The sequence below is a fragment of the Solanum pennellii genome, chromosome 10 (assembly GCF_001406875.1).
Source record: "Solanum pennellii chromosome 10, SPENNV200".
In the NCBI taxonomy this organism is placed as follows: domain Eukaryota; kingdom Viridiplantae; phylum Streptophyta; class Magnoliopsida; order Solanales; family Solanaceae; genus Solanum; species Solanum pennellii.
The window spans coordinates 64644825-64665324 of NC_028646.1; the positions used below are offsets into that span (position 1 = coordinate 64644825).

The 20500-nt window shown below is 35.2% G+C and overlaps 1 long non-coding RNA gene across 1 annotated transcript; it reads right to left on the minus strand.

Moving 5' to 3' along the window:
- Window positions 1-2496: 2496 nt before the first annotated feature.
- LOC114074188 lies at window positions 2497-17176 on the minus strand. Its single transcript, XR_003574634.1, has 4 exons — window positions 16977-17176; window positions 16433-16609; window positions 15802-16136; window positions 2497-2674 (listed from the first exon to the last, which is right to left on the minus strand). It is a non-coding gene; the product is annotated as an uncharacterized LOC114074188 (long non-coding RNA).
- Between the last annotated feature and the right edge of the window lie 3324 nt (window positions 17177-20500).

Here is a 20500-nt window from a genome sequence, read left to right on the forward strand (position 1 = left end):
TGACCTTTTTCTAGTTGTTTCATTTGTTGCTAGCTTCTTCGTGCTTTTGACATTATCATGTCTCTAATGAAATTTCCGCTGCCTTCTCTGCGACTTTAAAATAAATTTTTAGCAAATTTTTTTTAGCTAAAATGGTTATCTGGGGAGCATTTACAAGAAAAATAATTTCTTAATTAAAACACTTTAGGACAATGATTTTTATTTTTAACAGAGTAATGGCGTCATTATTTAGACTTCGGAGTCGTTTATATTGTAGGTATTTCTTTTTTTTTTTATTACTGTAAGGGAGTTTGTTGACCCTGATAAGGTCAATGAAGATTATAAGGTTAGTTGTAAAACTTTTAAAAATAGTTCTATGAGTGTTACAAGGAAATTTATAGTTTAGGGTTGTGTTAAGTAAAAGATATTTGAAAATTCCTACATAATGCAAGGAAGATCTTGGTTAATAATATGAATCATTGGCCTTGATGGATTGGAAAGTGTATCCATTAATGGTACCATAGAATCCATTTATGGTCCATATTTTGGTTACCTGAGTTGTGGATGTACGAGGGAAAAGGCATAGATTTCCTCTTTAACTTGTCCTGAAAAGACAGTTACACTATTAAACTATCATGGTGACCAATTACCCACCCTAACTATTCAAAAGTGACCTATAACATTTTTGTTATTTTTATGTACTTTTGAAGGTCTGGACGGACCCTCATGGGCTTCAAGGGGTTCAGCCGAACTCCCTCGGCAAAAATATTTGGGTCATATATAGGGTAAGTTTTCTGTATTTATGTAGATATATATATTTTGAAACCCTTAATGACAAAGAGAAACTGATAGCTCCCCTTGAAATTATGTTTCATGATGAGTGTTCAAATCCCTTTCTTAGTGTTTTTTTTATTTCTTAGTTTCAGTTGTTTCACTTTTTTAGTGTTTTATTTTATGAAACTTTATTTTTTGTTTTAAACCCCAAAAAGATTAGGGGTCCGCAACTTAAAACTATGTACAACTAGTTCTTCGAAATTTAGATTTGTTGGATTATATACATGTTTATACTTTTGTTTTACGAACCTGCTAAATGAGAATCTTAAATCCGCCACTACTTGAAGGTTATGAAACCTAGTACCCAATGAATGCAACATGTTGATAACCGTCTCGATGAAATCTACTTAGCCAGCTTGCAGAAGTTTTTGTATTATGCTTTGCAAAAAAAAAGAGAAGAATATGAAATAGGATGTCCATTTGTCAAATGTTAATACAACTTTAGGAACTCGTCAATTAATTGAGACACATTTTCTAGTATATGGAATACTTCATAATTATACTTTTTGGTATCAATATGGAGAACGTATTGGTAAGCTATTATTAGAATCATAGTCAAAAGATGAAGATGAAGAACACAATGGTTAGGCAGTAGAAGGATGTGGCAGTGAAGATGAAGTAAAAGAGCATGAGAGATTTGTATCCAAATCTTGATGGAGGAATTACACATACTGATTGTGATGACTTACTTTAGGAGGAACCAAATGTTGAATTGTATTTACAGCCTGTCGATGGATTGAGTTGTCATTATACCAGAATTCAAAAGCTTCAAAGCTTTCCTCTTTGATAAAATGGCTACATATTAAAAGTATGGGTCGTTGGAGTAATGCATCAATTACAATGCTATTTAAACTGTATGAAAGAGGAGTTTCTTCTTGATGTGACCAATTTTCATAAATCATATTATGAGGCAAAGAATATAATTCAAGAACACGGGCTTTCATACAAAAAGATTTATGCGTCTACTGATAATTGCATCTTATACAGAAAGGAGGATAGCTTACTTGATTCTTGTAAAGTCTGAGGTGCGTTATGATGGAAAATAAATGCATATTGTAAATAAACAAGAAATATAATAGGTAAAAAATTTCATCAACTAATTTACACTATTTTTCTTTAAAGCCTAGACTTCATAAATTGTTTATGTCTACAAAAACATATACTTTAATGACATGGCATTAGGATAGAAGATTGATGATGGAGTAATCAGGCATCTGACTGATTCAATAGCATGGAATTTATTTGATGAACTTCATCCTTCATTTGAGTTTGAGCCTTTAAATGTTCGAATCAAACTTCATGGCGATGGATTTCAACCATTTCTGAATGCAAAAACCTCAAACGACATTTGACATGTGGTTCTTATTCCTTATAATTTACCACCTTGGTTGTGTATGAAGCAAGAAAATTTTATTTTATCAATGCTTATTTCGTATCCAAAAGGTCTAGGAGATGCAATTGATACATATCTTCAACCTTTAATAGAGGAATTGAAAGAGTTGTGGGAAGTTGGTATTGACACCTATGATGCATCAACTAAATAAAATTTTAAGTTTCACGCTTCTTTATTATGGACCATCAATGACTTTCAAGCATATGGAAAAATTAATAGTATAAAGTACAGAAGGAAAATTGGCATGTCCATGCTGCAATAAAGACAATGCCTTAATTCAATAGGCTAATGTTAAGAAGCATTATTTTATAGGTTATCGACGTTACCTTTCTCAGAATCACAAATGTAGAAGTGCGAAGGACTCATTTTATGGTACAACAGAGAAAATGTCCCCACCAAAAGTGAGTTCCGGTAATGAGATACTTCATCAAGTGCAAGATCTTGAAGGATTGCAATTCTCAAAGGATCCTAAGATAAGAAAGAAGATATCACATGAAAATTGAATGAATAATTGAAAAAAAAAACACTATTTATTGAACTTCCATATTGGAAGTGTCTCTTGTTGCTACATAATTTGAAAGTTATGTATACTGAAAAAATATATGTGATAATATTATGGATAAATATGAATGTCAAAGGAAAGACCAAGTACTCAATTGAAACTCGGTTAGACTTGCAAGAAATGAACATTAGGTAGGAATTGCACCCCATCCAAAAGGGGAGAAATTTGACTTTCCAACAGCAGGCTACACATATTCTCCTGAAGATAAGCACAAATTTGTGCCTTTTCTTAAAGAATCTAAAAGTTTCTGATGAATTAAACTTAATATTTCTCAATGTGTGAATATAAATGATCACAAGATATCTTGATTGAAAAGTCATGATTATCATATCATCTTGCAACATCTACTCCCTCTTGCACTTCGTGGTATGTTGTCTAAAGAAGTGTTTGAACCGCTGATTAAATAATTTATATTTTTAGTCTTTTTGGATCAAAAGAGTTGAGAATTGATAACTTGGAACATATTGCAGCGCAAATACCCATAACAGTTTACAAGTTAGAAAATGTCTCCCCTCTTTCATTTTTTGATGTCATGATGAACTTAACTATTCATTTAGCTACTGAAGCTTAGATTTCTGGACCGACTCATTATCAGTGAATGTATCCTACTGAATGATGGATGCACTGTTGCAACATTGCAGCCAGCTAAGCTGCTAATTTTTATGCTATCTCTGTTTCCAAATTTCTGCACTGTTGAAAAATTGTAGCCAACTACTCAATTTTGTTATGCTAGTTGTGTTTTAAATTTTCAAGACTCCTTCAACATTGCAGCCAGTTTCTCAATTTTTTATCCTCTCTGTTTTAATACTTTTGCACTGCTAAAAAACTACAGCTAGATGTTCATTGGCCACGTTACTATACTCCTTCTTGTAGGATCTTGACATGTACAGAAAACAGTTACTCAATTTCACTCGAATACTTGCAAATTTCTATTTTTTGTGGCTTTTCAATATCAGAAAAAACACAAATAATAGTAAAAAAGAAAAATGTTATTTAAGATGTCATACTAAATATAACCTTGCCTAGACTATTATTCGCCATGAACTCATAGACTAGGAATTTTTCTGCTCCATTTATGCAGTATCCCGACATCTTGGTTAAGTTACGATGTTGTACATTTGGTATTAATTTGACTTCATTATCGAACTCAGTATGTCCATGGCGTCAAGTCATGTCTTGCTTCCTCCCTGTTATTTCTACTCCATTCTCTAATACACCCTACAAATTATGTATCATTTGGCTATTAATTTTGTTGTCTTAGTTATTGTAGATATGCATTTTTATGCTTTGTTGAAAAGAAATTATAACCTTATAAACATTGCTAAAGTCATCACGCCCGATATTTTTAGCTATACACATTTTCTTATAAGATAGGTCATGATGGTTTAGCAATGTTTATAAGGTTATTTTTCTTTTCAACGAGCATGAAAATGCATATTTACAGTAACTCAGACAACATAATTAATACCCAAATGAAACATAATATTCGTAGGGCGTACTAGAGAATGGAGTAGAAATAGCAGTGAAGAAGAAAGACATGACTTCACGCCAAGAATTTACTGAGTTCGAGAATGAAGTCAAGTTAATAGCAAAGCTACAACATCGTAACCTAACCAAGTTGTTCGGATACTGCATTAATGGAGCAGAAAAATTCCTAGTCTATGAGTTCAGGTCGAATATTAGCCTACACAAGGTCATATTTGGTATGAAATCTTATATAACATTCATCCTTTTTACTATTGTCCGCGTTGTTTTGATATTGAAAAGAAAGAAATTTTGGAGTATTCGACTGAAATTGAGTTAATATTTTTTGTTCTTGTCCAGATCCTACAGGAAGGGGTACAGTAACATGGCCAATATATAATGTAAAACTGAGAATTGGCTGCAATTTTTCAGCATTGCAGAAATTTGAAACAAGAGCTAGCTTAAAAAACTGAGCAGTTAACTGCAATATTGTAGTAGTGCAGAAATTTTAATGCATCTTTGCAGAAAATAAAATACAGAGCCAGCATAAAAAAATTGTATGGTTGAAAAATGTTTTACAGCCGTGGCACCTTAGCTCGTCTCCTCACCTAACCAATTTATTTAAACAATTTAAGAGTTCACATTTAACTCCAACTATTCTTTTAACATTCACTAATTTGCATACAACTATAGACAACATTTCTCAAAAAACTCAATTTCCTCTATAAATATAAACGAATTTTGCTCGTCTTCTGAAAATACCACTTTCAACAAGAAAACTCTCAATAAAAAAATGTCTACAGACTATTGAATAGATGGTAGGAAAAATAATGTTGTCTACTAAGATGTTGTCATACAGAAGTGTAACACCACGTGAGTAAACTTCCACGACGGTGGGGTATATATATTAATAAATCAGAGTATTTTTGGTTACAGAGAATAAATTAGGCTCCACAAACCTAACAATTCTCCCTCTTGGACACAGATTCAGTCATCCAAAAAATACATTCTCAAAAAAAAAATCTCTTCATCATCAACATCTTTACCGCACCGGAACATCTGTAGCAACAACTATAGAAGACCAACCGAGGTTTTGCATAACCCAAGTTTCCCAACATCAACACATTTTGTCAACATGTCTGTCCGGTTCTTCGCACCCTCTATCTTCTCCAAGCACATATCACCATCCTCCACTGCCCTGCGAGTGAAATGGTATCGCCTTAAGATGTGCTTTGTCTTCGAATAATAGACTTGATTTTTAACCAACTGTATGGCATTCTGGCTATCTGAGTAAAGAATCTTCTCGCTCTACTTCTTGCCCAATTCCTCAAGATAATCTACAAGCCATATCATCTCTTTCCCATCTTCAACTATTGCCACATACTCAGCTTCAGTAGATTAAAGAGAAACACACTTCTGAAGCCTGGACATCCAACTCACTGCTGTTCCACCTATGGTGTAAATGTACCCGGATGTACTCTTGCTCGAGTCAACATCCCCACCAAGATCAGCCTCCACAAAACCCTGTAGAGTCACATTGCCTTTGCCAAAACAAAGTGAAGTAACAGATGTACCTCTCAGATATCTCAGAAGCCACTACATAGCTTCCCAATGCTCTTTCCCAGGGTTCGCCATGTACCTGCTAACAACTCCCACTGCATGTGCCATATAAGGTCTAGTGAAGACCATAGCATACATCAAACTCCCAACTGTTGAAGCATATGGAACAAGTGTCATATGATCACGCTCCTCGGCAGTCTTGGGTGACTGCTACTTTGAAAATTTAAAGTGATTTGCCAATGGAGTAGTCCTGGGTTTAGCATCATTAATCCTAAATCTGCTCAGCACCTTCTCAATGTACAACTCCTGAGATAGATTTAAAGTTCCAGTAGATCTATCCCGAGCTTCATCCCCAAAATTTGCTTCGCTGGACCCAAATCTTTCATCTCAAACGTTGCAGACAACCTTGTCTTCAAATTGTTAATCTCCCTCAAACTAGATCCTGCAATCAACATATCATTCACATACAAGAGTAGAAAGACATATGAATCAGTGTATTTTTTGAAGTAACAACACGGATCCTTTTCAGCTTTACAGAATCCACTCTTGGTCATGAAGGAGTCAAACTTCTTGTACCATTGCCTTGGTGCTTGCTTTAGTCCATACAAGCTCCTGGTGAGCTTGCACACCATGTGTTCATTGCCTGGAACCACAAATCCTTCCGGTTGTTGCATATAGATCTCTTTGTCCAGATCTCCATGAAAAAATGCTGTTTTTACATCCATTTGCTCTATATGCAAATTCTCCGATGCAACAATACTCAACAGAATTTGAATAGAGGTTAACTTCACAACAGGAGAAAATATTTCAGCATAATCAATACCTTTCCTTTGTGAATATCCTTTAACCACTAAACGAGCCTTGAACCTTCTTTTGCCATCTGGTTAGTCTTCGTTCTGAACACCCATTTGTTCAGCAAAGCTCTCTTCCCAGCAGGTAACTCAGTCAACACCCATGTGTCTTTCTTCTCAAGTGACCTCATCTCATCATCCATGGGTTGCTCCCACTTGATCGAATCCTCCACCTGTAGGGACTCATCAAAAGACTCTGGTTCCCCCTCGTCAGTCAACAATAGATAGTGTAATGAAGTTGAATACCTATTTGGTGCCCTGATGGTTCTGCATGATCTCCTTAACACCTGCTCAGGTGTAACTTGCTCCACTTCAGATTCTTCAGTAAGAGTTGGTTGAGTATCTGCTTCGACATCTTTGGGGTTACTCTTCTCCAACTCAACCTCAACTCCCACTTGCTTTGTAATCTCTAGAACCTTTCTGCTCTCTGTCCTTGTACAGGACAGACTCATTAAGTGTAACGTCACAATGTCTCAGGATCTTTCTGTTCTTGTCATCCCAAAACATGTACCAAACAAATCAGAACCATAGCCTATGAAGTAAAACTTCACAGCCTTGGCATCAAGTTTTTCTCTCTTTTCTGGATCAACATGAACATAAGCAATGCAACCAAAAGTCCTCAAGTGTGAGTACTTGAGTTCTTTTCCTGTCCACACCTCCTCTGGAATATTGAACCCTAAAGGAATTGATGGTCCCGTGTAGATCAAGTATGCAGCTGTGCTCACAGCATCCGCCCAAAATGTGTTGGGCAGCCCACAGTGTATCCTCATACTCCTTGCACGCTCATTCAATGTTCTGTTCATCCTCTCAGCAATTCCATTCTGCCTAGCCTTACCAGGAACTGTTCTCATCAATCTTATTCCCTCGGCTCCACAGAATGCCTTGAACTCAGATTTGTCATACTCTCCTCCATTGTCAGACCTTAGACATTTGACTTTCAAACCGGTCTGATTCTGAACTTCAGATTTCCACTTCTTGAAAGTTGCAAACACATCTGACTTATGCTTCAAGAAGTAAACTCATACCTTCCTGCTGATATCATCAATGAAGGTAACATAGAATTTGGATCCTCCAAGTGATGATACTAGAGATGGTCCCCAAAAATCTATATGGACCATTTCCAACCGCACTTTCTTTGGCTCTCTAGGAGTCTTTGTGAAGCTTACTCTTTTTTTTTTCCCATAACTCAGCTCCCGCAAAGACCCATATCAACAGACTTCAGACCCTCTAATGCTCCTTTTGCAACCAGCATCTTTATTCCTTTAGCACTCATGTGTCCTAGTCTGTTGTGCCACAGACATGAACCGGAAGCACCTTCGGTAACAGCGGCCATGTTAATACACCCTGCAGTGGTGTACAAGGTTCTAGATTTGGTGCCACGAGCTACTAAAATAGCACCTTTATCAATCTTCCACGAACCTTTCCAAAACTCTTGTGCATATCTCGTGCTATCCAACTAAACAACAGAGATCAAATTTTTCTTGAGCCCAGGAATATATCTGACATCCTCCAATATCCACTGGTTTCCCGAGGTGGTCTTTATGCAAACATTCCCCTTTCCTTTAATCTCTAAGGCTTTATTGTCAGCAAGATACACCTTTCCAAAATTTCCAGATTTGAAACATTGGAACAACTCCTTGCTTGGAGACGAATGGAAAGATGCACCAGAATCAAAATCCATGATTCAACCGGGCGGTTTACACTAAGGATTAGAGCATCGAAAATGTCCTCTGCTGAATTTATGGAATCATTGTCATCTCCAGATTTTTGATTCTGTTTCTTCTTTGGCTTTGTACAGTTTGTCTGAAAGTTCCCTTTTTCTCCACAGTTCCAACAAGTCACGTTTGATCTGTTCGGAGATTTTACTCGATCTTTGATTTTGATCGACCATATTGATTTTGGCCTTTCGTCTTACTTCTCCCCCTTCGGTAAATGCTGAGAGCACTGCCTGATGAATCTCGCACTTCTCATTTGTGAATACTTTCGCTAAGAACAACCCACGGATTTCATCAAACTTCAGTTTCTCAGATCCACGGGAACTGCTAATCGCATCAACAACAGTATCCCAAGACTCAGGCAGAGATGACATCAAAATGAACGCCTTAATTTCATCTTCGAAATCAATATCCACAGAATTGACTTGACTCATAATCATATTGAACTCGTTTATATGATCAGAAACAGATCCATTCTTAGACATCTATAAATTGAACATTCTACGCATCAAATATACCTCGTTTATCGCCGATGGTTCTTCATACATGTTTGACAGTGCCTTCAACAAACCGGATGTAGTCTTCTCCTTCACGATGTTGAACGCCACGTTTCTTGACAAAGTCAACCAGATCAACCCTAGAGCTTGGCGATCCTTGAGCTTCCACTTCTCCTCCGTCCTGGATTCCGACTTCACCCCGGTCAACGGTTCGTGAAGATCTTTTCTGTTACAGATAATCTTCGATCTGCATCTTTCAGAAACTGAAATTGGATACATTAAACTTCTCGATTCCAAGCTTTGAACTATCCATCTTCAGTGATCGTGTTGAATCTCCTTAGCTCTGATACCAGCTGTAAGGATCGAATTTGCGCACAAACACTTGATGAATGAAGAACACAAGAACTTTCAAGAGAAAGAGATGAGAGATCTAGAGAGAGAAAGAGAAAAACCAATATTTCGTGGTAACACCCCGTGAGTAAACTTCCACGGCGGTGGGGTATATATATTAATAAATTAGAATATTTTTGGTTATAGAGAATAAATCAGGCTCAACAACCTAACAACTCTCCCACTAGGAGACTGATTCAGTCATCCAAAAAATACATTCTCAAAAAAAACATCTCTTCATCATCAACATCTTTACCGCACCGCAACATCTGTAGCAACAACTATAGAAGACCAAGCGAGGTTTTGCATAACCCCAGTTTTCCAACATCAACACATTTCGTCAACATGTCTGTCGGGTTCTTCGCACCCTCTATCAGAAAAAACACAAATAATAGTAAAAAAGAAGAATGTTATTTAAGATGTCATACTAAATATAACCTTGCCTAGACTATTATTCGCCATGAACTCATAGACTAGGAATTTTTCGGCTCCATTTATGCAGTATGCCGACATCTTGGTTAAGTTACGATGTTGTACATTTGGTATTAATTTGACTTCATTATCGAACTCAATATGTCCATGGCGTGAAGTCACGTCTTGCTTCTTCCCTGTTATTTCTACTCCATTCTCTAATACACCCTACAAATTATGTATCATTTGGGTATTAATTTTGTTGTCTTAGTTATTGTAGATATGCATTTTCATGATTTGTTGAAAAGAAATTATAACCTTATAAACATTGCTAAAGTCATCATGCCTCTATCTTTTTAGCCATACACATTTTCTTATAAGATAGGGCATGATCGTCTAGCAATGTTTATAAGGTTATTTTTTCCTTTCAACGAGCATGAAAATGCATATTTACAGTATCTCAGACAAGATAATTAATACCCAAATGAAACATAATATTTGTAGGGCGTACTAGAGAATGGAGTAGAAATAGCAGTGAAGAAGAAAGACATGACTTCACGCCAAGAATTTACTAAGTTCGAGAATGAAGTCAAATTAATAGCAAAGCTACAACATCGTAACCGAACCAAGTTGTTGGGATACTACATTAATGGAGCAGAAAAATTCCTATTCAATGAGTTCATGTCGAGTAATAGCCTACACAAGGTCATATTTGGTACGAAATCTTATATAACATTCTTTCTTTTTACTATTGTGCGCGTTGTTTTGATAATAAAAAGAAAGAATTTTGGAGTATTCGACTGAAATTGAGTAAATTTTTTTTGTACTTGTCCAGATCCTACAGGAAGGGGTACCGTAACATGGCCAATACATATGTAAAACTGAGAATTGGCTGCAATTTTTCAGCAGTGCAGAAATTTGAAAGACGAGCTAGCTTAAAAAACTGAGCAGTTGACTGCAATATTGTAGTAGTGCATAAATTTTAATGCAGCTTTGCAGAAGTGTGTGAGCCACTGATTGAATTATTTATATTTTTAGTTTTCTTGGATCAAAAAAGTTGAGAATTGAAAACTTGGAACTTATTGGAGCACAAATACCCAAAACGTTTTGCAAGTTAGAAAAAGTGTCCCCTCCTTTTTTTGATTTCATGGTGAACTTACCTGTTTATTTATCTACTGAAGCTTAAATTTCTGGACCGAATCATTATCAGTGGATGTATCCTATTGAACGATGGCTGCATAAATTTTATTTTAAAAAATTTTTGCACTGTTGCAATATTGCAGCTAGTTGCTCGTTTTTTATGCTCTCTTTTTGTAACATCTTCACCGTTCAAAAATTACAGCCAGTTGCTCATTGTCCATGTTACTATACTCCTTGTTGGCGGATTTGAACATGTAGAGAATACAGTTGCTAAATTTCACTTGAATACTCGCTAATTTCTATTTTTTGTGGCTTTTAAATATCAAAAACAACACCGACAATAGTAAAAAGAAGAATGTTATCTAAGATGTCATACTAAATATGACCTTGCCTAGGCTATTATTCGTCATGAACTCATAGACTAGGAATTTTTGCACTCCACTAATGTAGTATCCGAACAACTTGGTTAGGTTACGATGTTGTATATTTGCTATTAATTTGACTTCATTCTCGAACTCAGTATATCCTTGGGTGAAGTCACGTCTCTCTTCTTCCCTGTTATTTCTACTCCCCATTCTCTAATACACCCTACAGATATTATATATCATTTAAGTATTAATTTTGTCATCTTAGTTATTGTAACTAAGCATTTTCATGCTTGTCGAAAAGAAATAATAACCATATAAACATTGCCAAAGCCATCTTGCCCTATCTTATTAGTCGTACACATTTTTTTATAAGATAGGGCATGATGGATTTTACAATGTTTATAAGGTTATTATTTCTTTTAAACAAGCATGAAAATGCATATTTACAGTAACTCAGACACCATAATTAATACCAAAATGATACATAATATTTGTAGAGCGTACTAGAGAATAGAGTAGAAATACCAGTGAAGAAGCAATACATGACATCACGCCAAGAATTTACTAAGTTTGAGAATGAAGTCAAGTTAACAGCAAAGCGACAACATCGTTACCTAACCAATTTATTGGGATACTGATTTAATGGAGCGGAAAAATTTCTGGTCTATGAGTTCATGTCGAATAAAAGCCTAGACAAGGTAATATTTGGTATGAATTCTTAAATAACATTCTTCCTTTTTACTATGGTTTGCTTTATTTGATATCGAAAAGACAAAAATTTGAGAGTATTCGACAAATATTAACTATTTTTTGTACATGTCTAGATCCTACAAGAAGGGGTGCACTATTATGGCCAATACATATAAGAGTTGGAAACTAATGGTAAACTATTTAAGGAAGCTTGAAGACTGATGGAACACGTCCAAGTTACTGGTCCATCGAAGCAGGTCGACGAGTTAGTGTTAGAGTCATACTAGGACTAGACTACTAAACCCTATGTTATGTACGACTAAGCTACTAAACATTATTGGAGTCAACTAGGTTAGGGTATTTGACTTGTAATAAAATACTACCCATGTAAATATTTGTCTTGTAGTAGGATTCTTAGTATAACTAGAATATAACTCTGGTCCTATATAACTTCGGTCCAAAGACTTACCCTTGTGTGTTCATAGGGTACAACAATTTACACAAAGGATATATAGTCTATCATCCCTGTACAATGAGGGTTTACATATCAAGACATGTTTTCTTTCATGAAAACACATTACCCTATGTGTCTTTAAAGCAATCTCAAACTAAAATTGATGTCTCACCTCACCTTGCTACTTTTGTTGAATCTTTCTGTAAATTGCTGGCACATGATAATTTTGATTCAAAGGAAGTACATGTTGCTAGACCACACATTAATAGTTGATAATGTTGATACACCTCATGTGCTCATTGATGATGAGAAGTATTATTAACCTCTCAGGCGCAGGATCAGATGCTAAGGAACAAGTTGAAGCTGGTGACCCATACAGTAGTGTTGAAGCTCTAATTGCAGATTTTGAATCTGTCGGGAGCAGTGAGGAACGGGTTTCTCTTCCAGTTCCAACCAATGATCATCATCAAAGAACCACTTTAGTTGATGTACCAATTGACCATCAACCTGACAATGCTACACTAACTACATTGGTTGATGTACCGGTTGAGGTACTTCCTGCACCACAAGGGCATCATATGATCACCAGGCACAAGGCGAAGGAACATCACCTGTCACTTTTCGCTTGCATTAGCACAAAAATTGTGGGAAAACCAAATACTACTAAGGAAGCACTAAAATCACCTCATTGGCTTGCAGCATCACGAAGATATTGATGCTTTACATACTAACAAAATATCGGTTTTGGTGCCCAAATCTCCTGGTATAAACTTGGTTGGTCAAATGGGTGTTTAAGACAAAATTAAAAATTTTGATGGGACAATAGATAGATACAAGGCCAGACTTATGGCTAGGGGATTCTCACAGCTTAAATTGATAGATTTTGAAGAAATATTTAGTCTTGTAGTCATAGCTACAAATGTTAGGGTGGTTCTACCCATTGCTGTCAGTTCAAATTGGGAAGTTAGACAGTTAGATATCTAAAATGTCCTTCTACATGGCTTCTTACAAGAGGAGGTGTACATGAGTCAACCTCTTGGTTTTATTGATCACAATATCCTCAGCATGTATGTCTACTTAAAAAGGCATCGTATGGTCTTAAACAAGCACAAAGATCCTGGTTTGATATGTTTAGCATGCATATCTTAAACCTTGGTTTCATTTGTAATAAGGCTGGCCCTTCCTTATTTACTTTGCAAACTCACAAAGGCAAAATATTTCTCTTGTTATATGTAGATAATATTATTGTCAAAGGAAGTAGTCCACCTCATGTCTCAGAGTTGGTTCTACAACTTGGGAATGAGTTTTCTATGAAAGATTTTGGCCCATTACACTATTTCCTAAGAATTGAGGTGAAGTATTTCTAAGGTGGAATTCATTTAAATCAAAGAAATTATGTTGATGAGCTGTTGTCCAAGACAGAGATGACTTTGGCAAAGGTTGTAGCCACTTCTTTGGGTAAAAACATGGTTTGGATTAAGTTGTGGGAAGTCTTGTAGATGCATTCTTTTACAGAATGATAGTAATGAGACTTCAATATTTGATCCTCACAAGACCTGATATCACTCATGATGTGAATTTAGCAGGCTAATTTATACAAAGGCCAAACATTCAACATCTTCAAGGGGTAAAAAGGATTCTCAGGTACATCAAATGTACTATACACTTAGATTCAGAATTATTTCACAATCACCATGTAGGTTGTATGGCTACTCTGATGCTGATTTGGGAGGTTGTACCACAACTAGGAGATCAACTAAAGGCTATAGCATCAACCTAGGTGGAAATTGTATGTCTTGGACCTCCAAGAAACAGAACACACTAGCCCGATCTAGTGTTGAAACACAGCATAGAGAACTAGCCTCCACTGCCGCAGAAATGACTTGGATTTTGTATCTTCTTTATGACCTTGGAATGTTCTTTTGATCGGTTCCTACGTTGTATTGTTATAATATGAGTGTCTTGTACAGAACAGTAAATTAAGTTATGTACGCTAGAACGAAACATGTTTAAATGGATTGTCATTTTGTTCATGAGTAAGTGGTCAGGGGATGACTTCTTACTCAGTTTGTGAAGTGTAAGGATCAAAAGCTGATATTAATACCAAAGCCTTAACACAATAGGTTTTCTTTGATTTTGTAGCTAGTTAGGAGTTACAGTTCCTCTACTCACTAGCTTGAGTGGAAGTGTTGAAGGAAACTTGACGATTGATGGAACATGTCGAAGGAACAGATCCATCAAAGCAGGCTGACGAGTTAGAGTTAATTCATACTAGGACTAGACAACTAAATCCTAAGTAATGTACGACTAAGCTACTGAATATTATTGGAGTCGACTAGGATAGGGTATTTGACTTGTAATAAAATACTACCTATGTAATTATTTGTGGTGTAGTAGGATACCTAGTATAACTACAATAGGACTCTTCTCCTATACAAGGAGCTTGTAACTGAACATTATAGTTATCAATACATCTTTGATTTTTCCATGCATTCGTGAGATTTCTACTAAACTGAGCAGTTGGCTGCAATTTTTCAGCACTGCAGGAAGCTTAAAATAGAGTGCACAAAATATTTAGCAGCTGGCTACAATGTTGCAGCAGTGCCAAAAATTTAAAATTGATCTAGCATAAAAAAATTGAGCAGCTGCCTGCATGTTTTCCGCAGTCTAGAAATTTTATAAATAAAATTTATGCAGCTTAAAATTTAAAAACAAAGCCAGCATAAAAAAAATTATGGTTGCAAAAATTTTCTATAGTCACCTCACCTTACCTCGTCTCCTTGCCAAACTATTCTTTGAACATTCACTAATTTTGCATACAACTATAGACAACATTTCCCAAACATCTCAAGTTCCTATATAATATAAATGAATATCACTCGTCATCACAAAATACCACTTTCAATAAGAAAACTCTCAATACAAAAATGACTCCCAACTATTGAAAATATGGTAGCAAATAAAATGTTGTCTTCTAAGTTGTTGTCAAACAGAAGTAAACTGCAACTATTATAGAGTGACATGTCAATGCTGACAAAAATATGCAAGCCAAGACAACAGGGCCATTGAATGTGATATATATACATACACACACACACACACACACACACACACACACACACACACACACATATATATATATATATATATATATATATGTATGTATATGTATATATATATGTATATATGTATATATATGTATATATATATATACATACATATATATAAAGCGTGAATTGTAAGAAATAAGAAGTCACCGACTCTAACGAAAAAGAAGAGAACAAGATTCATTTTCGATATTGTATCTTATTCTACTACACAATTAACACAATAGGAAACAAGTCTGTTATTCCATCTTTCTTATGTTTACTTGTGTGAGTGGGAATATTTCTTTTTAACATCAAAAGACCCATTTTTTATTATTTAATTATACATTCATTACGTTGTAATATTTAGACAAAATAAATGAAAAGTAAGATATATTGTAACTAACCTGGTCAATTGAAAAGACTGTGGTCATTCAGTTGAGGAGGACGATGTTGCAGGTGGGACATATGATTGTTGAGCATTGAAGAATTCTTTCATTTTCATTATTTCTTTCATCTCATCTTCTATGGTAGACAAGCGATCATTTAAGGAGTTGTTTTCTTCGTTCAAGGATTTGATATCCAATTGAGAATTTGATGAAGTTCCACCTTTCAAATCTTTTGACTTTACTCCACCCCCAAATCCAAATACATGGCTACGAGTTTGAGGTCCACAAAAATTTTGAACAAGCTCTACCGTAGGTAGAGATGGATCTTCTTGAACAATTTCATAGAGTTGAGCCTACACATATCAAAGAACATTTTATATCATAACAGATAATGATTATTTCAAGTAATTTAAATATTCAATTAATCAAACGCACATATTTTTCAATTGCTTTAGGTTCAACAAGCTTGGTATCTTTTTTACGAGTCTCAAAGAAAATAGTTGTCAAATCGTTGGAATGCCATGTTTCCGACATTTACATCAAAGCCTAACATGTCAAATAACACAAACCTGGAAAAGATCTTTAAGCTCAAAAACTTGAAAACACAACAGATTTTCAAAAAATACAATACATTTGAAAAAGATCTTACTTGTTTCAACTTCTTGGGTGTATTTCTTTACTTGATAAGTAGATGTGCGAGATGAAGTACTAATTTTAGCGTTGTCTTTCTCAAAAGTCGTGAAGTTCTTATGCGTCGTTCGTATTCCTTGACTAGTGGACACGGTAGAGTTTTTAAGTCCTTGTTCCTGTTCCTTCCCTGTAGAACCTGAAAAAAACAAATCATATTTTATACGTTTACTAATGTATCACAGGACAAGAAGAACCAAAAATGTCTACAAGGAGTTTCTAAAGCTAATTTTGTTTCACAAGTTCTCTTTTGTGAAAATTATGTATTCAGCGTCAGTTTCTTAAGCTGTTTTTTGGCCTGGTATTTACCTTCTTATCATTATAAGTTCATACATCACCTATTATGCCTATATTCTGCATCAAATAGAAAGCTGGAAAAAATTATTTTCCACACCTTCTCCTCCATGATAAAACACAGAATACAGAATCCTGGAAAAAATATTTTCCTTTAACACAATTAAAACTTTTGCTTATGGCCTGAAATAAAAGAATACAAAATATCTTACTTGTTTCAGTTTCTTTGATGTGCTTCTTAAATAGATCACTTGATTGAGGAAATATACTCTTAGATGGTAAATTTCATTTCTCATCCAATGATTTAAGCCCTCGTCCTTGTCCCTTTTCAATAGCACTAGGCGTGATAAACGTATATTCGATTGTATTCTTTATATTAGAATCGACCTCATTTTCAATCCTCAATGGTTTCATCTTAAACCTGCAAAAGAGCCAAAAAGTTAAAAATTAAACCTAAAAATGTTTAATAATGTACTAAAAAGGAAATTTTGCCATCATAACATTTATGGATGAATATACTAACTCATAAGAGATATTAATTAATCTCATTAGTTATTTTTCTTTTCTTTTGAAAGAACTTCCTAACTCTACAATATCATCATCCATTTGTTCTACAATTTCATAGGATCATGAGATCGGATCTTCCTCACTACTTTCCAACCTTTGTTGGAAGTATCATCAACATAAAATACTTGAGATGCTTGATCCACTAAAACAAATGGGTCATTTATTTTTGAATATCTACATGGATTAACACTCACAAAATCACACTCACTCTCTTTAACTTCTTTTATTTCATCATACACATCAAACCAATCACATTGAAATAAAGTTACTCTTTTATCCATGACAAATTGCAACTCAATCGCATCAGCTTAAACTCCATAGTAATCAAGGTTTTCACTATCTTCATCTTTGTCACCCAATACAACAATACGACAATTTTGAGTCCTTAACTTTTATCATAATCATGATGCATGGAATATGGCAAGGGCATTTTTCAGTGGATATGATTTGCCCAGATTCATAACACATACAAATCTGGTGCTGATACAAAAGAAGAATGTGGTGGATAATTTTGGGGACTTAAGATTTATTAGCCTGAATACTTTTGCTAATTAAATTATATCGGTTGATACATGAAAGAGTTTAATTGGTGTTACCTAGTTTGATTTCTAATAACTAGTTAGGCATTGTTAAAGGGAGGAGTATGAATGAAAATGTACTTTTGGCTGAAGAAATAATAAGGGACATCAACAAGAGAAACAATTTGCATATTGTAGTGGTAAAATAAGACATGACAAAGGCATATGATAGAGTCTACTGGAAATACTTTATCCAGGTCTTGAGAAGATTTTGATTCTCTAAAAGAATAATTGACATAATAGTAAGGCAAATAAGCAATAATTGGTACTCAGTTCTAATGAATGGAAAAGCCTTTGGCTTATTCCAATCTTCTAGAGGTTTGAAAAAGGGTGACCCCTTTCCACCTACCCTATCTATAATAGAAATTGAAGTGTTGACCAGGATCATAAATTGTTCATTTGAACATAGTGACTTTTAGGGTTTTGGGATGCCTAAATGGAGTCCGCAAATAAACCACTTATCATATGTTGATGAGACTATTCTTTTCTTGCTCAGGACAACACAAGTCAATGAGGATGAGGATGATTGTGCTAAGAATATATGAGGGGGTGTCTGGACAAATGATATACATAGACAGAAGCATTTGTTATCGACATAATAAAGTCCTTGTAGTACTGTGTCATCAAATAAAGAGGATAACAGGGGTCAGCAAGGTAATTCTCCTTTTACTTATCTAGATTTTCCACCTTTCTATGAAGGAAAAATAAAGGTCATTTTGTAGTACTTATTAAAAAGGTGGATAACATAATGGCTATGTGAAAGAATAGATTACTATCTTATGGGGGAAGGTATATATTTTACTAGCACATGTTTTGCAATCTATGCCCATGGAATTACTATCAGCCTGAATCCCCCATTTAGTGTAATAAACCAATTACATAAGCTATTTGCTAAATTTCCTGGGGAAATGCAACTGGATCTAAGAACAAGCACCGGGTTTCATGGGGAAGCATGTCTTATCCCAAGGAACAAAGGGGTCTAGGTTTCAGGTCTTTGCATAATGTATCGAAGGCTTTGTTTGCAAAGCTTTGGTGGAATTTTAGGAAATTAATTTGTTCTTTGTGGAGTGGATATATGTGGTACAAGTATTGCAAGAAATTGCATCCAATTATAAATACAGGTGGGGGTGCATTACATGTCTGGACAAAAATGATAATTATAAGGGAGGAAGTAAAGCACAATATATGGTGGCAAATAAACGTAGAAAATTCCAGGTTTCTATTTGATAATTGGACAAAATTGGGATACCTCTTATATATTGAGAGTGATATGCTCCATTGAAGAAGATGTAGAAGTTAGGGAGTTCACTACCATTGGTGGATGGAATGAACAGAAACTGGCCACAAAACTCTCAGCAGAAACGGTAGAGTATATTATAGAGAGTAAGAAACCACCTTTTAATGAACATCAGACTGATTTTCCTGGTTTGATGAGCAGTAAGCAGGGGAATTTCACTATTTTTTTTATAAAGTAAACTTTGTATTCACAAGAAAATGGTTAGTTACAATCCTCACATGTTATTGTAAAAACAAACAAACCACGACTAAGGTTTTACAATTTGTCCTATGAAGTCATTTAATAAATCTATGTCTCCCACCATATCTTGTTTACACCAAAAATAAAGAAGGCTAAGGTAAGCAATTCTAATCCTTTGGATGTTGTTGATTTTTCCTTCAAAACACCTTGCATTTATTTCCTTCCATAAGGTCCACCAAATGCATGTTGGAATTAGTTTCCACCAGTCTCCTCTAGAATTTCTTCTTCCAATTGTCTCCCAGCTCCTCAGTAGATTGAAAGTGTATGTAGTCATTGTTTAGCTTACTCCAAGTTTACATAAAAACATGTTCCACATATTTACAGTTGTTTTGCAATGTAGGAAGAGGTGGTTGTTTACATCTACCTCCTTGTAACAAAGAAAACACCTTAAGCAAATTTACAAACCCTCTTCTCTGTAGTGCTTCGTGAGTTAGGCAAGCTCTCCTGATCACCAACCCCATAAAATAGGACACCTTTAAGGGGATTTTAATTTCTAGATTAGTTCCCAAGGACAAATCCTATGGAGGAGAAGCTGATGTTGTTGTTCTAGTAGCGTAATTTGACAGAGAATACTCTTTTACTGTGCAACTTCCATAGAAGTTTGCCTAAATTTACCGAGACACCTGGAAAAAGGTCAAAGACGTAGAAGACTATCTGTTTTTCTTGTGACTAAGGTCAAAGACGTAGTCCAGCCAAATATTTTTGCTCAACTATAATTATTGCTACAATCATTTTTTCATCTTCAGTCAGGTTTCTACTTTCCTAAATTAAGTCAATGATAACGAATTCTTCAAGTAAATTTTCTTCTTGCTGGTTAATTCTCCAAAAGTAGTTTTACTCCACTCTTTGAGCTTTAAAATTCTTAACTTGTTATTGAACCTGAAGTCGGGACATCCCTCCACTAAAAGTCATTCCACTAGTTATTTAGTTACAAACATGCTGAAACCCTCCATATTGAGCCATCAATTTTTGAAATTGAAAATTGATTTGCTTTTCTCCCAATTTACACATTCTAGCATGATGGGGTTTTGATTTGAAGTAGATCTAAAAAAAT